The sequence below is a fragment of the Lissotriton helveticus genome, chromosome 2_1, assembly GCF_964261635.1.
Source record: "Lissotriton helveticus chromosome 2_1, aLisHel1.1, whole genome shotgun sequence".
NCBI classification, from domain to species: domain Eukaryota; kingdom Metazoa; phylum Chordata; class Amphibia; order Caudata; family Salamandridae; genus Lissotriton; species Lissotriton helveticus.
In genome coordinates, this window is record NC_136059.1 from 1128279050 (window position 1) to 1128299766 (window position 20717).

Below are 20717 nucleotides of genomic sequence, written 5' to 3' on the forward strand. Positions count from 1 at the left end.
CAGAACAACTGGGATGCATTTAAAGCATCTTTTAGGGCCTTTACTATTTCTTATTCTTCCAAAAAGAAAAAACGAATGAGCACAAAATATAAAGAAACCCTAAGTCTTATCAAAACTTTGGAACATAAATATTTTTCTTCCAAATCCTCCTCATCTTTACAAGAGTTAATTAAAGTCAAATCCACTCTTAACAAAATTGCCACAGTGGATGCTTGTAACGTCCTTCTTAAGGTTAAATCCAAGTTTCATGGAAGCCAAAACAAAGCTGGGAGATTGTTAGTGGATTACTTACAAATTAAATCAGAAAGCAAAACTATTGGTCCCATGCATTCAGAAATGAATAATCAACTCCTATCATCCGATTCTGATATTATTGGTACTTTTCAATCATACTATAATAACTTATATACAGAAACTACTAACCCAGCTGCAGAAGATTTTACATCTTTTATCCACGAAATTCCCAAGCCTACTCCCCCCCGATATCCTCTCACCTATTGAGGAAGATATCTTCCTTCAAGAAATATCAGATGCTCTCAAATCCCTGAAAAAATCCAAAGCCCCTAGCCCTGATCGCTTTTCAGTACAATTGTTTTTAGCTTTCTCTTTCATTTTTGCCCCTAAATTGTTGGAACTTTTTAATTCTTTTCTATCCAATTCTAAGGCGTATGGCTCTTTTTTAGAAGCTCTTATTATTGTCATTCCTAAACCCAACAAAGACCCTTCCTTTTGTACAAATGTTCGTCCCATATCACTAATCAACTATGATTGTAAAATGTTTGCTAAGATTTTGGCTACCCGCTTGGAGGAAGTTATACCTATTTTCATTAATCCAGGCCAGACTGGCTTCGTCAAAGGGCGTTTGCATCTGCTAATGCCAGAATGTTTTCCAATATCCTCGCACTTAGTAAAAAATACCCCTCTCCCTTAGCAGCACTATATTTAGATGCTGAAAAAGCATTTGATCGTATTAATTGGGACTTCATGATTCATACTTTAAAATGGTTTGGATTTGGTCCAAAGTTTATTTTATATGTTAGACTGCTGTATACAGATCTGAAAGCTTGTGTATTTGTTAATGGTCTCTTTTACCCATATTTTTGTCTGCAAAGGGGTACCCGTCAAGGTTGCCCAGTCTCCCCTTTACTATTTCTGTTATGTTTGGAACCCTTTCTCCAACGACTCAGAAATAATCCTCTCATTACTGGTTTCAAATTAAAATCCCACCATATTAAATTTTCTGCATATGCAGATGATATTCTTATCTATATGTCCGACCCTGTTTCTTCTTTACCCCCCTTTTTTTTTACAGGTAATCTCGTAATTTTCTCAAGTTTCTGGATACAAACTAAATTTTTCCAAAACTGAGATTTTGCCATTGAATGTTTCCTGTTATCAACATCTGTTTGATTTTACCAATTTTACATGGTGTCCACAAAAAATTAAATATTTAGGATTATGGTTTTCTTCCAATATTCGTGATACACTATCACACAACTTTACTGCTTTGAAACTTAAAATTACTAATTTGTTGTCTACTTGGTCTCCTTTATTTTTATCTTGGTGGGGCAGACTGGATACGATTAAAATGATGATTGTTCCCCAGATATTATTCATTTTGGCAATGTTACCTTTCAAAATTCCCAATTACTATTTCTCCCAGATTAATTCTATTTGTATCAAGTTCCTATGGAATAATAAACATGCATGCATTGCCTTATCCAAATTAACTCGTCCCAAATCTGAAGGGGATGTTAGGTTTCCTGATCTTAAATTATACCATAATGCCTTTGTGATTCGTCAATTTTATGCTTTGTCCAAAGATTATCAAGATGTCTCTAAACCTTCTTGGGTTGCTGTTGAACGATCACTGTTAAATGATTTTTCATTCCAGGATGTTATTTTCATGACTAATTGTACTTTTATTTCTCAATATCCTATTCAGAAATACTCTCACCACCTTTTACATACACTTTCCTTTAAGCCTTTTGACGATTATCAATCTCTCCTCGCCTCCTCACTATGGTTCAATAAACACATCAAATTTCGACACAAATAATTTTATTGCAAACTTTGGAAAGAAAAGGGCATCTTTTATGTTAATCAAATGATTGTAAATAATTTGATTTTACCTTTCCACCAATTGCAAGAACATTTTAATCTACCTGATTCATGTATTCAACAATATAATGTATTAGCGCCAGTCATCCTGAGTTGCATACAGAAGTTCATTTCTCAACCATTTCCTCTCTCTCATTTACACCCGATAATCCCCTGTATGTAGTTTCCACTGAAACTATTCCAAGTGCTTCATTCATATATAAAACCCTTTCTACTGATATTTGCCCTCGGAATAAGTCTAGTGTCGAACTAGAATGGGAACAAGATTTATCCCAAACTCTATCTATCTCTCAATGGGGTACATTTTGGCAGAAACTCTTCAAAACTTCTAGGGCAGCAAACACCACACAATCCTGAAAGAAGAGGTGGCTGGCTTATGGCCCCTTCCAGCAAGTCCAAAGGTATCAAAAAGAGCACCTGATTATCAGCAATATGATGTTCTGTTCAGATAAATAGACAACACCCTCTGTAAATCAAGCATATGGCATAACTTCTCCTGGTCTGAAGACAGACTAGGGAACAACACAGGGAGTAGTAGATCCTGTGAACAATGAAAATATGATGACGTTTTTGGCAGAAATGTGAGATCGGGTCTGAGAACAATCTTGTCCTCAAGAAATCTGATGAAAGGAGCATTGGAAAGAAGGGCTCCTTCTGAAAGTGATGAAAGCCAGAAAAAAACACTTAGTACATCAGAAAATGAAGACTGGCAGAATCAAGAGGCTCAAAGGGGCTCTCTCTTAGGAAATCGAGGACCAGAGGATGAGCCCAGGCTGGAACTGGGAAGTGACTTACTGTCCTACTCAAAGCAAAATTCCTGACAAGATGTTTAACACATCTCCGTAACCCTAGCAAGATAAATGGCTGACCGCTGGCTCCACTATATAGAAACGGCTAAGCCTATTAAAAAGCCATCCCTTCAAAATTCCAGCATCAAATTTCCATCGCAACTGGAAGGGAACTAAGGGGCATATTAGCAAGTGCAGTATCGCCGCTTTAGCTGCACTTTTTGCCGCTAAAGCGGCGATATTTTTATCACCCTATCAGCAAGCTGTCGCTAACAACTGTTAGCGACAGCTTTATGGCGAAAGGCCCGCGAAGCGATAAAAAAACGCACGCTAACCGCTTTTATCGCTGGATTTTAACACCTGCTACAATCCTGACTTAGCCATAGTTTCCTATGGGAGGTGGATTCTACGGCTGAATCCTCACCTGCCTCTAAGCGACCCTTTACTTAGCGACGGGAATTCATCGCTGGAATTCCCACGTTATTGCTGGAGAATCGCCGGTATCGCTGGTTTATTATCGCCTTGGAGATAAACGTTGATAATAACGCGTTATCTCAGCGATGTAAACCAGTGATAGCCGGCGATAAAAAACACACTGCTAAGCGCGATTTGCGATAATCATCGCAAGTCCTTGCTAATATGGCCCTTATTCCTTGAGGGACACAAGAAATTAAAGTTTCTCCAGTGTCTCACATAGACTCTGAGAGTTCTAGGCCTTTTGGAATTCTGGATGGAAACCGTAATATCGAAAACACAGCCCAGAGACATCAGCCTCTGCTTTTCAACCTCCAAGCCACCAATGCCAGGCAGTTGCTGGCACTGTCTGACAGATAAGTGAATCCCAGACAAGATGGAGAGATGGAGAGATTGGAAATACAAGAGAAAGGAGCACTGATAACTGGAGAAGGAGACAGTACCAAGATTGGCGAGACCAGTTTGAGGCCAACAGAATTACCTCTGCCCCATCTGCTGTTATCTTTCCTAGGACTCTGCTCATCATGACAGGAGGAAGGGATAATCGCAGGTCACTTGGCCAGGTTATACTCATCGCATCCACTATCCACACCTCCAAAGACGGAAGGAGAGAGGAGAACTTTGGATGAAGAGTATTTTCCCGTGAGGCATAAAGATCTAACTATGGGACTCCAAGGGTTGCCTGCTGGGCTTAAAAAGACTCGAGAGTTTGGGACATTTCCATTGAAGACAGAAATACTTGATTCAGACTTTTAGAAGCCCATTCTCCATCCCAAGAAGACAGACTGCTGAGGTAGGCAGGAGACTGTGCTCTGCCCATGCCCCAAGCTCCTCTGCCAGCAGTTTTAAAGAAGGAACTCTGGAAATCCCTAGGTATTTGACATAAGCTCTGGTCACATGTCCGTTCAAACCTGGACTGGCTTATTTTTACAGGAGGGGCATAAGCTAGCACAGCCTTGAAAATAGCTGTCAACTTCTTCTAGTAGGAAGAAGTTTGAAACTCTTTCTCCAACCATACCCCGAACTATAAAGATTGCCTAGAGTGGATCTCACCCCAGGCTGCTGGCACAAGCATCTGTGGTCAACACAAGTGGAAGCGGAGGAGAGGAAACAGACATCCCTCTGCTTAAATTGTCCAGATTCAACCACCATTGAAGTTTTTGGGAAATGTCCTGATTCCCTCCGACCTTGGCAAAAACAATGTGTTTATGGATGGAATGCTTGAATTAATCTCAGCCACGGTTAATTTCTCGGGCCGCATCACAATCCATTGTTTTTGCCCACCATGAAACCTCAGTTTGGACCCAGCCATATGCTAATTGTCTTGACCCTGCTCCTCATGGGAACAGTCCAACCCGAAAATCCCAGAGCAGGGTCTCCCTGAACCGGAATACAAACAACCCAGGACAGTTTTCACTCTTATTAGGGCTGTTCAGTCAGGTATAGCTTGGTTCCAGTGGAATGATGAGCCCAGGACCCACTTCTGGGCATACCAGGCCCCCTTAGGGCACCACATGCAAAAACAATGAGATGATGGATGGAATACTATAATTTATGTCAGCCAGTGGCCATTGCTTGGGCCAAATCCCAGTCCATTGTTTTTCGTCCACCATGCCACCTCAGTTTGGACCCAGCCATTTGAAAATCAGTCTTGACCCTGCTAGACATGGGAACAGTTCAGTCTGAACTGCCAGTCCAAGTCCTCCATGATGTTACCCTTATTAGGGCTCTTCAGCCAGGTATAGCTTGGTTCCAGTGGCATGGTGAGTCCAAAAAGAATATGCGATGTTACATCACATGCGGTACAACACATGCGATTACAACGCAGTCGTTACAACGACTGTGTTGTTACAATGCATACCATTACATCGCAAGTCATTTAAACGACTTGCTGTAGGGGGCGCGCTGGACTCAGGAACAGTATAGTTTACTATTCCAACTCCAGCGTGCGCAACAGTAGGGAGGGTGTTGGAATAGTAAATTATACTATTCCTTAGTTTAGAGCGCCCCTACAGCAAGTTGTAGAAACGACTTGCGTTGTAATGGTTAGAGTTGTAGCAACGCGGTCATAGTAACGACCGCGTTGTAATCGCATGCGTTGTATCGCATGCAATGTAAGTAGCTATCGGTCCAGAAACCACATCTGGGGATACCCGATGTGCTTAGGGTGTCAAATGCAAAAAACAACCTGGTGATGGATGGAATGCTTGAATTCATCTCAGCCATTGTCAATCACTAGGGCCACATCCCAATCCATTGTTTTTCATCTCATAATTCTTGGACGACAGGTTCCATTAAGCCAAGAGGTCATTGACTAGGGGATAGAGATGGTATACAGACACAATATCGATTCCAAAATATAGAATTGCAGTAATATCGAAGTGAAAATCTAGAATGGACAAAATATCGAATGGGCAGAATATAGGCAACAAAAATATCGAATTTAAGGTCTGTAATTTAATATCGATTTTCATAAATATAGAAAGTCAAAATATCGAAGTATATAATATAGGTATTAAATATATCGAATTTTTAATAATTTCGAATTTTTTTAAGTGTTTTGTATGTTAGTATATGTGTGAAAAGTGGAAAAAAAATTATAATTTATTTTAAGTAATGAATTTTATGTTATTTAATGAATGCGTAATTTAATTCTGTAGCGGGTTGTGGGTTTATAGGGGAATAGGGTGGGAAGTAATTTAATTATAATTAATTAAATATTTAAATTTATGTCTTGCTATTTATTTCGAATTAATTGTTAATTAATTTTTAATTGGTAAATAATTAAATTTAAAATGGCAATTCATTTTACTTAATTGATTAATTGATTATTATGTTAATTTTATTAATTTATTTTCCGTAGCGGGTTGTTGATTTCTAGGGGAATAGGGTGGGAAGTAATTTAATTATAAGTAATTAAATATTTTAATTTATTTATTGGTATATATCTTGAATTAATTGTTAAATAATGTTTAATTGGTAATTAATTACATTTTAATTGGTAATTACTATTTATTAATTGGTTAATTGATAATTATGCTAATTTTATAAATGTATTTCCCGTAGCGGGTTGTGGGTTTATAGGGGAATAGGGTGGGAAGTATTTTAATTGTAATTAATTAAATATTTTAATTTATTTATTGGTATTTATTTTGAATTAATTGTTCATTAATTTGTAATTGCTAATTAATTAATTGTTAATTGGTAATTAATTTGTTTTAATAGGTAATTAATTTTAATAATTATTTTTATTTGTATTTTGATTGATTATTATATTATATTAAATTGGTAATTACTTTTAATTAATTTTTTGTTGGTATTAATATTTAATTTATTTTGTATTAATATATGAAGTATTTACTTTCCCTACTGTTGCACTCACTGGAGTGGGAATAGTAATTTGTTCCCCTACGCTATCCAACGCTTTCCCTACTGTTGCACTCTCTGGAGTGGGAGTAGTAATTTTTACCCCTACGCTATCCAACACTTTCCCTACTGTTGCACCCTCTAGAGTGGGAATAGTAATTTTTACCCCTACGTTATCCAACGCTTTCCCTACTGTTGCCCTCTCTGGAGTGGGAATAGTAATTTTTACCCCTACGCTATCCAACGCTTTCCCTACTGTTGCACTCTCTGGAGTGGTAATAGTAATTTTTACCCCTACGCTATCCAACGCTTTCCCTACTGTTGCACCCTCTGGAGTGGGAATAGTAATTTTTACCCCTACGCTATCCAACGCTTTCTCTACTGTTGCACTCTCTGGAGTGGGAATGGTAATTTTTACCCCTACGCTATCCAAAGCTTTCCCTACTGTTGCACTCTCTGGAGTGGGAATAGTAATTTTTACCCTCCCGTTATCCATCGCTTTCCCTACTGTTGCACTCTCTGGAGTGGGAATAGTAATTTTTAGCCCTACGCTATCCAACCCTTTCCCTACTGTTCACTGTCTGGAGTGGGAATAGTAATTTTTACCCCTACGCTATTCAATGCTTTCCCTACTTATGCACTCTCTGGAGTGGGAATAGTAATTTTTACCCCTACGCTATCCAACGCTTTCTCTACTGTTGCACTCACTGGAGTGGGAATAGTAATTTTTACCCCTACGCTATCCAAAGTTTACCCTACTGTTGTAGTTGCTGGAGTGGTAATAGATAAATGTACCCTCCCGCTATCCTACAGTAAACATATTGTATATTATTAATGAATATTATGTTAATATATATATATATATATATATATATATATATATATATATATATATATATATGTGTTAAAAAATTAAATTGCATGTTTATTTTTTTAACTTAAATTAATTATTTAATACTTTTAAAGTTATTTAAGTATTTTTAAGTATTTTTAGTTAATTATAGTTATTATTTCATTAATTTTAAATTACTCCTAAGACATTTTAAAAATTCAATATTTTGATTAACTATATATATTTTTTTGATATTTTTGATTCAATATTTTTGTACTTACCTGTTTGTAGATAGGACTTCGATATTTTTGCTTTCTATATTTTTACTTCGATATTTTTAGTATTCTATATTTTTGTATTCTATATTTTTTCAGTGATCCTCTGAATGTCTCTGCAATATGGACTGTAGATGTGAGATCAGTTTCTGTTGCCCTAGAGGAGGGAGAAATACTGTCCCAAGATCTGTATGGAACAGAACACAATAAATATGAGCAACTGGGTTGGCTGACGGTGGGATTTCTCTATGTTAAACAGGAATATGTGGTCTTTCAATGTCCTGCACACCTGAGTTTCGGCTTCCGATACCTTTGAAAGACAAAAGAATCTCTTAGTAACCAATCATCCAGGTGTGGATAAATAAAAATGCCCAAAACTTGTAGATTACCTACCAGAGGACCTGAGGATTTTGTGAGAATTCCTGTGTCTGAAGGGAAGGACGTAGAATGTACAATGGTCCCATGTGAGTGAAAACCTCAGGACATTTGGCAATCTGGATGTATGGGTATGTGAAGGTAGGCATTGAATAATTCAAAGAGACCAGAAACATCCCTGAAAGAACAATAGGGATAATCAATGGGATTTTTACCATTTTGAATCTCTAATAGAGGGCACAGAGATTTACTTGCTTTAAGTCCAGAACCGGACGAAAGTCCCCTGAAGATTTTTCGATCAAGACAATCAGTTAGTAACATCCTTGCCCTATTTCCTCCTCTGGAATGACCTTGATTGCTTCTTTTGCTCTTTTTACCAGAAGGTCCAAGACACCTCGAATCAAAGGCTGGTGGGGAAACGACCTTTACAACGCAACTATTACAACGCAGTGCTATTACAACGTAAATTTTACAACGCAAAAACTATTACAACGCATGATATTACAACGCACGTTATTACAACGCAAAAACTATTACAACGCATGTTATTACAACGTAAATGTATTAATTTTTAAAATTTATTTAAAAATGTTGTATATTTATTAAATATATTTATTTTAAAATTGATAAAATGCTAAAATGATTTTAATCACAAGCATTAATACTCAGGTTTTTATTTTGAGTTAAAAATATTTAATTATTTAAATTTAATGTTGGTGTTAATTTAGATAAATGTTAATATTATAAAAATTTAATTGCTATGTATTACAAAATTATTTTTAAATTTTAATTATTAATCTATTTATTTAAATTACAAAAAATAATACTCAGGTATCTTTTTAGAAAAAATAATTGTTTTAAATATATAATATAATTATTTTTTAAATTATTGGAAAAATGTTAATAATATAAATCACAAGCATTAATACTCAGGTATTTATTTTCAGTCATAAATATTTAAAATTAATGTTGGTGTTAATGTTAGATAAATGTTAAGAATATTATAAATTAATTCATATGTGTTAAATATATATTTTAAAATTTTAATCATTAAACTATTTATTTAAATTACAAAAATTAATACTCAGGTATCTTTTTAGAAAAAGTAATTGTTTGAAATATTTATTTTAATTATTTTTATATTAAATTATTAAATAATATATTGGATAAATGTTGATAATAGGTTTAAAATAATAATCAAAAATACTCATGTATTAATTTAGTAAATGTAATTGTTAAAAATATATTGTTTTAGTAAATGTAAATTTTTAAAAATATATTACAATTATTTGTTTTTAATTAATTAATTATTATATTAATAACACTCATGTATTAATGTAACTAAATTTAATACTCAGGTATTTTTTTACCACTCATGTATTAATGTAACTAAATTTAATACTCAGGTATTTTTTTACCAACATTATTTGTTTTAACTAAATGAAGTGATTAATGATTTAATGAAGATTATTAATTTAAAACATTTAAAATTAAATTTATATAATTATATTAAGTAAAAAAATGTTAATAAAAAATATATTTAGTTATAAATTAATTATTTTAAATATATATATATTTTTTTCAAAATGATACACATAGAATTAAAAACATTTTTGGTATTTTTCCCATGGTTTAACATTGATTTCAATGGGAGGTTTAGTCCTTCGTTTATTGCAATGACCGCTCCATAGTAACCAACGCAATGGATTAGTAAGGACGAAAAAGAACAGAAAGAGGAGAGAGAAAATGAAAACAAGACAAGCATACAGGTAAGTGAAGAAAAACATTAATTATCGTAGTGAATAAAATATTTAAAGAGTAAAATTAATGAAGGAAAAAAGTATAAAGGCAATGACGTTCTTTTCGAAATTGTTTTATTTTTGTAAAAAAAATATATAATAAAAATTTATATTTTTATTAATATACTTCATATTTTTTAATAATTTTACAACATCAAATAACATGTGAAATAAAATAATATATTTTATTTAATAATGTATAATAAGTAGTCCTTTGTTTATCTTGTTACATTTTGATGACGTCTTTACGTTGACGTCGACTTTAGCGGCCATTTTGGATTGCATCGATTGCTGGAAGCAGCTGGAAGCTGATCTGCGCTCAGGTAGGAAACTTTATAAAGTTATTTTCTAATTATAAAACTTTATTGAACATATATATTGTAATGAAAGATTAAGGAGAGGTTGCGATAGTTGTTAAATGATGTTTAAAGTTTGTTTTCAGCATGTCGCCTAACATATTACTTGCATATGTCTACGTCGGGTTATGTAACAAAAAATGTTGTTAATGCAGAGTGAAAATAAGTATATATGTTTGATGTTTTGAAAACATTTTGAACGTTTAATTGTTTGAATAAACTTAGATATGTTTATTGATTGAAAAATTGAACAGGAGAAATAGGATAGTTTGTTTGTTCGTTTGTTCCAAAATGATTGCTTTGCACAAGGTGTTTGATAAATAAAACTGTTTATTTCGAATTGTACGAAAAAAAAGGAGTCATTTTTTTGGATTTGTGTTTTTTTTCGTTTTTAAGCTTTACATTTTTGTACATTGTATTTCTCGTTTTGAGGCGGTGATTTGATGTATTGCTTTAAAGATATTATTTGGTTTTTTTTGGGAAAATATAAGTTTTGGAATGTGATACTATTCGATTTAGATAGTGAGAAGAATAATAGTTAGGATGTGATATATGATAACAAAAAAATATTCAGGTTGGGATCGTAAAAATTTATTTAAATATATTTTATAGAAAAATGATTAAGGTTTAAGGATTTTTGTAACAAAGACGTATTTCTTTAGAAAGACGTACTTTTTTGGTTAAAATTTCAAAAATGATTAAAAATTATATATGTAATTCGTTAGGAAAAAAGATGGAATTTTATGGCATTTGAATATTTATTTAATTATGAGATACAAAGCATTACTGCAATAAACTAAAATAATTTCAGATCATAATATTCAAAATTATGACAAATACTGTCATATAAATATCTTGTTAATCACAGTTTTTAGGATATCAAACATTTGATTACTAAACAATCACTTTGGAAAAAATAAGTGGTGAGAAAGGAAAGAATATTGGAATCTTCTCATTCAAAATGTTTTGACAACAAATATATTAGATTTTGAATGCAATGGATATCATCATAAGTTTGGAAAAATAAGGAGATAAATAATTTGAAAAAGATTTAAAGGGTCTTTTGAATAGGAAAAATATTCCAGTGAAATTACCTTCTCGGAAAAAAAGAGGAATTAAAAAAAATATATATATATTAAAGGTAAAGGAACCCGACATAAAATTGAAAAAAATCTTTAAACAAAAATGCCAATTAAATAAAATTTGTAAAAAAAAATTAGGTCAAAGCAGGAAAGTAAAATTGTGAAAAATGATTAGAAATGTAATATGTTAGCAACATTTTCCAGGTAGTCTAATGCCACAGTCAACGAAAATTGTTGAAGTACTCCCAATAGTCTCTCAGACATTTCCTTAGCTTGCTTAGAAGGTCGTGGATTTAGGCTACCTGTTAATGCTTGAGCAAGTCTCATTTCTTGAAAACTTTGCTCCTTCTTCAAAGTTTTCAAAAAAGAGTAGAAATTTGGATGATGTTTACCAATCGTATGACTGAAGGAGTTATGCCATCCCTCTATGGCATTGTTTGTTTTAGCACCTCCTTCTAAGCAGGTTGAGTAGCAGTTCCACCACTCCACATGGAAACGTGGCTTCCTCCTGCGACCTGATCGGCTTAGATGTCCAATCCATGTGTCCTCAAAGTAATTTAACAAGGGAGCCAATTTTTCTTCATTTTCGACATAATATTCTGATTCAGAAATTGCAGTGTAGTACTCGTCTACACTTTCAGGAGGTACAAAACAAAGTGCTGTTAATTTTTTTAATTCAAATTGCAGTTTACTATCTGAGCAGTAATCTGTAACCAGGGATGTTTTTTGTAACTTACGCCAATATGCCTGGGAAAAATGAAAAAAACACCCCTGAATTTGGGTATCCACGTACAATTTGTTGATCACATTGATCATAGTCAATTCAAAATCAATAATGATTTTACGAGGACTTTTGCCGGATGTTTTGTCTTTAATCACTGTTAAAAATTCAGTGTAGGTTGCAGATTGCTTATCTGGTAGTAAACTGTACACTAAGGGAACTACATTTTTGTTAATTTGAGCATGAATGCTGTAAATTTGAGTGAATGGATGGGGTGTACATTTAAACGTCCCATCCATCATCCAAATTTCAGTATTCTCTAACTTAAAAAGGTTGCGGGGAGTACTAAATATTAAAATACGTTTCAGAGGGTTTTGGTTGTCATAGAGTAAAAAAGGTTCATTAGAGAAAGACAGAGTAAGGTCATGAGGAATAGTTATGTCAGCAAAAGTTTGAGGGGTAACTGTGTGTGTGTTACTTGCCTGCTTTTTACATTGGATAATTCTACGCAAATTGGGTATAATAAGCATATTACAAGCAATATGACCAGGGACATGCTGTGCAACCTCTCTTAAAATTGAACCAGGAGTTTCATTGGAGGTGGATGCAATATCTTTCATCTCGTTAATTGTTTGACGTATTTCAATCTCCATTGCAGAGGCAGAGTGGTTATGTTCAGTGGTATTTACTATGATGTCACCAATAGTAACCGCTCTGCCGCTGCAACGGGAAAAATAATATTTCACACACCTCCAATGTTTCCTTGGTTCACTTAATCTTTCATTACAATATATATATCCACAATGTTGCAGAAGTCTGTTCCCTTTCCTGGATTTAATATAGGATGCTGTGGCCTGGCTTGACATTATCTGTTGAAAAAAATATATATATATTATTATGTTTTATATATATATATATGTTTTATTTGTTAGAAAAGGATACATTTTTTCATGTTTAAATTAAATTTTAGAGTTAATATAGTAAGTGCTACACTTACACTATCCAGCACTTACCCTACTGATGCACTTTCCTGGAGTTGGAATAGTAATTGGAACCCCTACACTATCCAGCACTTACCCTACTGATGCACTTTCCAGGAGTTGGAATAGTAATTGGAACCCCTACACTATCCAGCACTTACCTTACTGATGCACTTTTCTGGAGTTGGAATAGTAATTGGAACCCCTACACTATCCAGCACTTACCCTACTGATGCACTTTCCTGGAGTTGGAATAGTAATTGGAACCCCTACACTATCCAGCACTTACCCTACTGATGCACTTTCCAGGAGTTGGAATAGTAATTGGAACCCCTACACTATCCAGCACTTACTCTACTGATGCACTTTTCTGGAGTTGGAATATTAATTGGAACCTCTACACTATCCAGCACTTACCCTACTGATGCACTTTCCTGGAATTGGAATAGTAATTGGAACCTCTACACTATCCAGCACTTACCCTACTGATGCACTTTCCTGGAGTTGGAATAGTAATTGGAACCTCTACACTATCCAGCACTTACCCTACTGATGCACTTTCATGGAAGTTGAATAGTAACTGGTACTTCTATACTTTTCGACATTTACATTAATGTAGCACTTTTCACCCGCTTTGATAAAAAAAATGCATTTTAAAAATATGTCATATTAATTCTACTGCTTCAAATTGCTGGTGTTAGAATTTAAAGTGTCTCATTTACATCAAATAGCATTTAGTGATCTGATGATATTTGTTTGTTTTTTATAAAATGGATATATATATATTTTGCTCATAATTTTGTGCTTTAGAGGTGATTTTTATGATAAATTACCTTAGGTTTTTGGTGCTTGCTTCTTGCTGCTCTTCCTGGTCTTCTAATTTATGTTTGTTTTAGTTCTTGGTTGATTGGTTTTTCTGGTTTGGATCTTCCAGTTGGATTCTAAAATAAAAATTGGAGATTGTTTCACATGTTTTAAACATGTTTCATATAATTTGATTATGTTTAAAATTTAAATGTATGACAAATTACTAAATGATTCTTTTTCAATTTGGTATAAAACATGTATTTTGAATGTATAACTTTTTCAGAAATGTGTCACTTTTGTAAACATTAGAATAATCATTGGTACACTTATTCTGTCCAGCACTTATGCAACTGATGCCCTTTATTGGAGTTAGAATAGTAAGTGGCATACAATCACTATCCAGCACTTACCCTACTGATGCAATTTTATGGAGTTGGAATACTAATTATAACCCCTACACTATCCAGCACTTATCCTACTGAAGCACTTTTATGGAGTAGGAATAGTAAGTGGCACCCCTACACTATCCGTTACTTACCCTACTGATGCACTTTCCAGGAGTTGGAATAGTAATTGGAACCCCTACACTATCCAGCACTTACCCTACTGATGCACTTTCCAGGAGTTGGAATAGTAATTGGAACACCTACACTATCCAGCACTTACCCTACTGATGCACTTTCCTGGAGTTGGAATAGTAATTGGAACCTCTACACTATCCAGCACATACCCTACTGATGCACTTTCCTGGAGTTGGAATAGTAATTGGAACCTCTACACTATCCAGCACTTACCCTACTGATGCACTTTCATGGAAGTTGAATAGTAACTGGTACTTCTATACTTTTCGACATTTACATTAATGTAGCACTTTTCACCCGCTTTGATAAAAAAAATGCATTTTAAAAATATGTCATATTAATTCTACTGCTTCAATTGCTGGTGTTAGAATTTAAAGTGTCTCATTTACATCAAACAGCATTTAGTGATCTGATGATATTTGTTTGTTTTTTATAAAATGGATATATATATATTTTGCTCATAATTTTGTGCTTTAGAGGTGATTTTTATGATAAATTACCTTAGGTTTTTGGTGCTTGCTTCTTGCTGCTCTTCCTGGTCTTCTAATTTATGTTTGTTTTAGTTCTTGGTTGATTGGTTTTTCTGGTTTGGATCTTCCAGTTGGATTCTAAAATAAAAATTGGAGATTGTTTCACATGTTTTAAACATGTTTCATATAATTTGATTATGTTTAAAATTTAAATGTATGACAAATTACTAAATGATTCTTTTTCAATTTGGTATAAAACATGTATTTTGAATGTATAACTTTTTCAGAAATGTGTCACTTTTGTAAACATTAGAATAATCATTGGTACACTTATTCTGTCCAGCACTTATGCAACTGATGCCCTTTATTTGAGTTAGAATAGTAAGTGGCATACAATCACTATCCAGCACTTACCCTACTGATGCAATTTTATGGAGTTGGAATACTAATTATAACCCCTACACTATCCAGCACTTATCCTACTGAAGCACTTTTATGGAGTAGGAATAGTAAGTGGCACCCCTACACTATCCGTTACTTACCCTACTGATGCACTTTCCAGGAGTTGGAATAGTAATTGGAACCCCTACACTATCCAGCACTTACCCTACTGATGCACTTTCCAGGAGTTGGAATAGTAATTGGAACACCTACACTATCCAGCACTTACCCTACTGATGCACTTTCCTGGAGTTGGAATAGTAATTGGAACCCCTACACTATCCAGCACTTACCCTACTGATGCACTTTCCAGGAGTTGGAATAGTAATTGGAACCCCTACACTATCCAGCACTTACCCTACTGATGCACTTTCCTGGAATTGGAATAGTAATTGGAACCCCTACACTATCCAGCACTTACCCTACTGATGCACTTTCCTGGAGTTGGAATAGTAATTGGAACCCCTACACTATCCAGCACTTACCCTACTGATGCACTTTCTTGGAGTTGGAATAGTAATTGGAACCCCTACACTATCCAGCACTTACCCTACTGATGCACTTTCCAGGAGTTGGAATAGTAATTGGAACCCCTACACTATCCAGCACTTACCCTACTGATGCACTTTCCTGGAATTGGAATAGTAATTGGAACCCCTACACTATCCAGCACTTACCCTACTGATGCACTTTCCTGGAGTTGGAATAGTAATTGGAACCCCTACACTATCCAACAATTACCATACTGATGCACTTTCTTGGAGTTGGAATAGTAATTGGAATCTCTACACTATCCAGCACTTACCCTACTGATGCACTTTCCTGGAGTTGGAATAGTAATTGGAACCCCTACACTATCCAGCACTTACCCTACTGATGCACTTTCCTGGAGTTGGAATAGTAATTGGAACCTCTACACTATCCAGCACTTACCCTACTGATGCACTTTCATGGAAGTTGAATAGTAACTGGTACTTCTATACTTTTCGACATTTACATTAATGTAGCACTTTTCACCCGTTTTGATAAACAAAATACATTTTAAAAATATGTCATATTAATTCTACTGCTTCAAATTGCTGGTGTTAGAATTGAAAGTGTCTCATTTACATCAAATAGCATTTAGTAATCTGATGATATTTGTTTGTTTTTTATAAAATGGATATATATATATTTTGCTCATAATTTTGTGCTTTAGAGGTGATTTTTATGATAAATTACCTTAGGTTTTTGGTGCTTGCTTCTTGCTGCTCTTCTTGGTCTTCTAATTTATGTTTGTTTTAGTTCTTGGTTGATTGGTTTTTCTGGTTTGGATCTTCCAGTTGGATTCTAAAATAAAAATTGGAGATTGTTTCAAATGTTTTACACATGTTTCATATAATTTGATTATGTTTCAAATTTGAATGTATGGCAAATTACTAAATGATTCTTTTTCAATTTGGTATAAAACATGTATTTTGAATGTATAACTTTTTCAGAAATGTGTCACTTTTGTAAACATTAGAATAATCATTGGTACACTAATTCTGTCCAGCACTTATCCAACTGATGCCCTTTATTGGAGTTAGAATAGTAAGTGGCATACAATCAATATCCAGCACTTACCCTACTGATGCAATTTTATGGAGTTGGAATACTAATTATAACCCCTACACTATCCAGCACTTATCCTACTGAAGCACTTTTATGGAGTAGGAATAGTAAGTGGCACCCCTACACTATCCGTTAATTACCCTACTGATGCACTTTCCTGGAGTCAGAATATTAAGTGGCACCCCTACACTTCCATTACTTACCCTACTGATGCACTTTCATGTAGTTACAATATTAAGTGGCACCCCTACACTATTCAGCACTTAATCTACTGAGGCACTTTCCTGGAGTTGGAATATTAAGTGGCACCTCTACACTATTCATCACTTACCCTACTGATGCATTTTCCTGGAGTTGGAATAGCAAGTGGCACCCCTACACTATCCAGCACTTACCCTACTAATGTTCTTTCATGGAAGTCGAATAGTAAGTGGTACTCCTATATTTTTCCAAATTTATATTCATGTAGCACTTTTCAACGTTTTTGATAAGAAATGTGCACTTTAAAAATATTTCACATTATTCATATAGATTCAATTTGCTGCTGTTAGAATTGAAAGTGACTCATTTACATTAAACTGCAATTACTATTCTGATGATATTCGTTTGTTTATTATAAAATGGATATATAAATGTTATGCTTATAATTTTCTGCATTAGAGGTGATTTTTATGATAAATTACCTTTAGTTTTTGGTGTTTGCTTCTTGCTGCTTTTCCTGGTTGGTTTTTGGTTGATTGGTTTTTCTGGTTGGGATCTTCCAGTTGGATTCTAAAATACAAATTGGAGATTGTTTCAAATGTTTTATACATGTTTCATTTAATTTGATTATTTCTAAAATTTGAATGTGTGGCAAATTAGTAAATGAATCTTTTTCAATGTAGTATAAAAATGTATTTTGAATGTATAAATTTTTTAGAAATGTCTCACTTTTTTTAACATCAGATTATTTATTTGTAAAATTATTCTATCCAGAACTTAGTAAACTAATGCACTTTAATGGAGTTAAAATAGTAAGTGGCATCACTACACTATTCTGCACTTACCCTACTCATGCACTTTTATGAAGTTGGAATACTAAGTGGCACACTTACACTATCCAGCACTTACCCTACTGATGCACTTTATTGGAGATAAAATAGTAAGTGCCATCCCTACAATATCCAGCACTTACTCTATTGATGCATTTTCCTGGAGTTGTAATATGTATGTAAATGTAAATGTATTTCGATTTTATATAGCGCACGAATCACCCAGGGGTCTCAAGGCGCTTGCTTAGGGAACCCGTCCTGGTATTCCCCTGTGAGATACCCCAGCAGGGTATCCACAAGGTGAAAGCCAGGCATCCCGCCGCGAGGGGCCGTAGTGGAGATTAAGCAAGCTATTGCCCAGAGTCGCAGAGTGTGACCCTGTGAGTCGAGTAGGAACCGGAGCGAGAATTGTCGGGTCCGTGGAATTTTTGAGCCCGAGACCCGCCGAGGCGGGGAATCGAACCCTGGTCCACGGCCGATCTCAGCTTCCGGGTCTGCCGCCTCTAACCACTGAGCCACGCTTTTCCACAATAGTAGTGGCATCCCTACACACTATCTAGCACTTATCCCACATATGCAGTTTCCTGGAATTAGAATAGTAAATGGTACCCCTACACTATCCATCACTTATTATACATATGCATTTACCTGGAGTTAGTATAGTAAGTGACACCCCTACACTATCCTGCATTTACTCTACTGATGCAGTTTTATAGAGTTACAATAGAGTATTAACACTATCAAGCACTTACCTTAGTAATAATTGTAAATATTTGGATGTTTCTTTGTTGGTTTTGTCTGTTGAGGTATATCCTCAGTATGAGTCTTGTTTGGAGGGCCTCAAAAGATATTTTTCAGTATCTAAAATAAATTTTAATTTTTTTTGGTATAAATCACAACTATTATAACTGAGAACTGATAACTGATAACTGAGAAGTGCATAATCGATTTTTGCTTTCTGAAATATATTCGTATATCTAATAATATTCAATAATTTACCTTTTTAAAATTATTTGTTTTTTGTAGAAAATAGAAATGATGTTTTTCGTAAACTTAGTTGGTTTATCTGTGTGAAGAAAATAAAATTTAGCTAAGGATTAATATCTAGTAAGGTTTGTAAAATATTTAGTCACGTTTTTAGATAAATTGTTGAAAAAAATACCTTAATATAAGTCGCCTTGAGATATGTTCATTAGTAGAAAACAAGCTTTTGATGAAAAGAAGCTTATGTATGAGTGTCACTTCTTTGGAGAACTGTTTTAGAAAAAAATAAAAATGTATGGTTGCTTAAAACAAGTTATCTGAATTATCGAAAATAATTACTGCCACATGAGATATTAATAACGTTTTCATAAAAATTACATTTATATTTACATTGGATTATTAAGAGAACGTTGTTAATATAATCTGGTATTTTTTAAAATAATGGCTAATATGGTAATATTAACCGTGTTAATACAGTTAAAATGTTTAAATTAACTTGATTAAAATTTTAACATAAACATTCATTTACTTCATATTAAGTACTTACTTGAATATCCGTGAATAAACGCTATAAAGTTGGCTGCTGCTGATATGTAGTTCAAGAGGTCAGAGAGTCACCAGTTGACGTCTGCTTACTCTGGGAGTTGATAATCAACTGAATGTAAAATGGTGTCTTGCTTCTATTTATAAGTTTTACTCAGTAGCATCATTAATTTTTTAATTTACACCGTTACAATTCTAATTTTATAGTAAGACTTATAATGTGGAAACGTTTAATTTAAAATGTTTGGTTATGAAGAGATGTTTTGATAATTTCGTTCCGTTCTTGGCATCCATTTTGAGACTTGTGTTTATCTTTAAGGTCAAGGAAATAGTTGATGGACTTCTTTGTTAAAATAAGTACTTAAAATGGCGGATTTATATAAGCAATATCTTTTCGTTAAAATTGATAAAGAGGGGCACAAGGTTAAGTTTCTATGTTTTAAAGGCCGTTTTAAAAGAAAGATAATATTTTGCTCAGTAAAATTTGAGAGTTTATATAAATGCGAGTACTAATTTTGTTACTCGAGTATTAATTTTGTTACTCAGGTATTAATTTTTAAAAAATCGGTAATTTCTGATTATTTCCGTGCAGTTTATCTCCACATTTTAAAACACTTCCCCACCCAAAACCCCTAATTTCCCTGCATCCCGTGACAGATTTTATATATAAAAAAAAACGCATTTAAATGCGTTGTAAAAGTATGCGTTGTAAGAGTATTCGTTGTAATAGTACTTTTCTATTACTTACTCTATATCGTGTTGTAATAGTAGTCGTTGTAAAATATTGCGTTGTAGTATACAATGCGTTGTAAAAACATACGTTGTAATAGTATGCGTTGTAACGTCATACATCCAGGCTGGTGACCACAGGGACACTTCAGAACAGGAGCCTGACAGAAAACATCTGCCAGAGAGGAGATAAAATCTAGTCTGTATGCCTCCAAGCCAATTTGAAGAACCAGCAAATCCTTGATTGTAGATCTCCAAATATGGGAGTAGTGAAGGAGCCTTCCTCCCATACTCGGGGTAGTAATGATTTCTGGGAGAACGGTATGGTAGGGTTGACTGTAGGCTGGACCTGGGAATTGTGAGATGAGT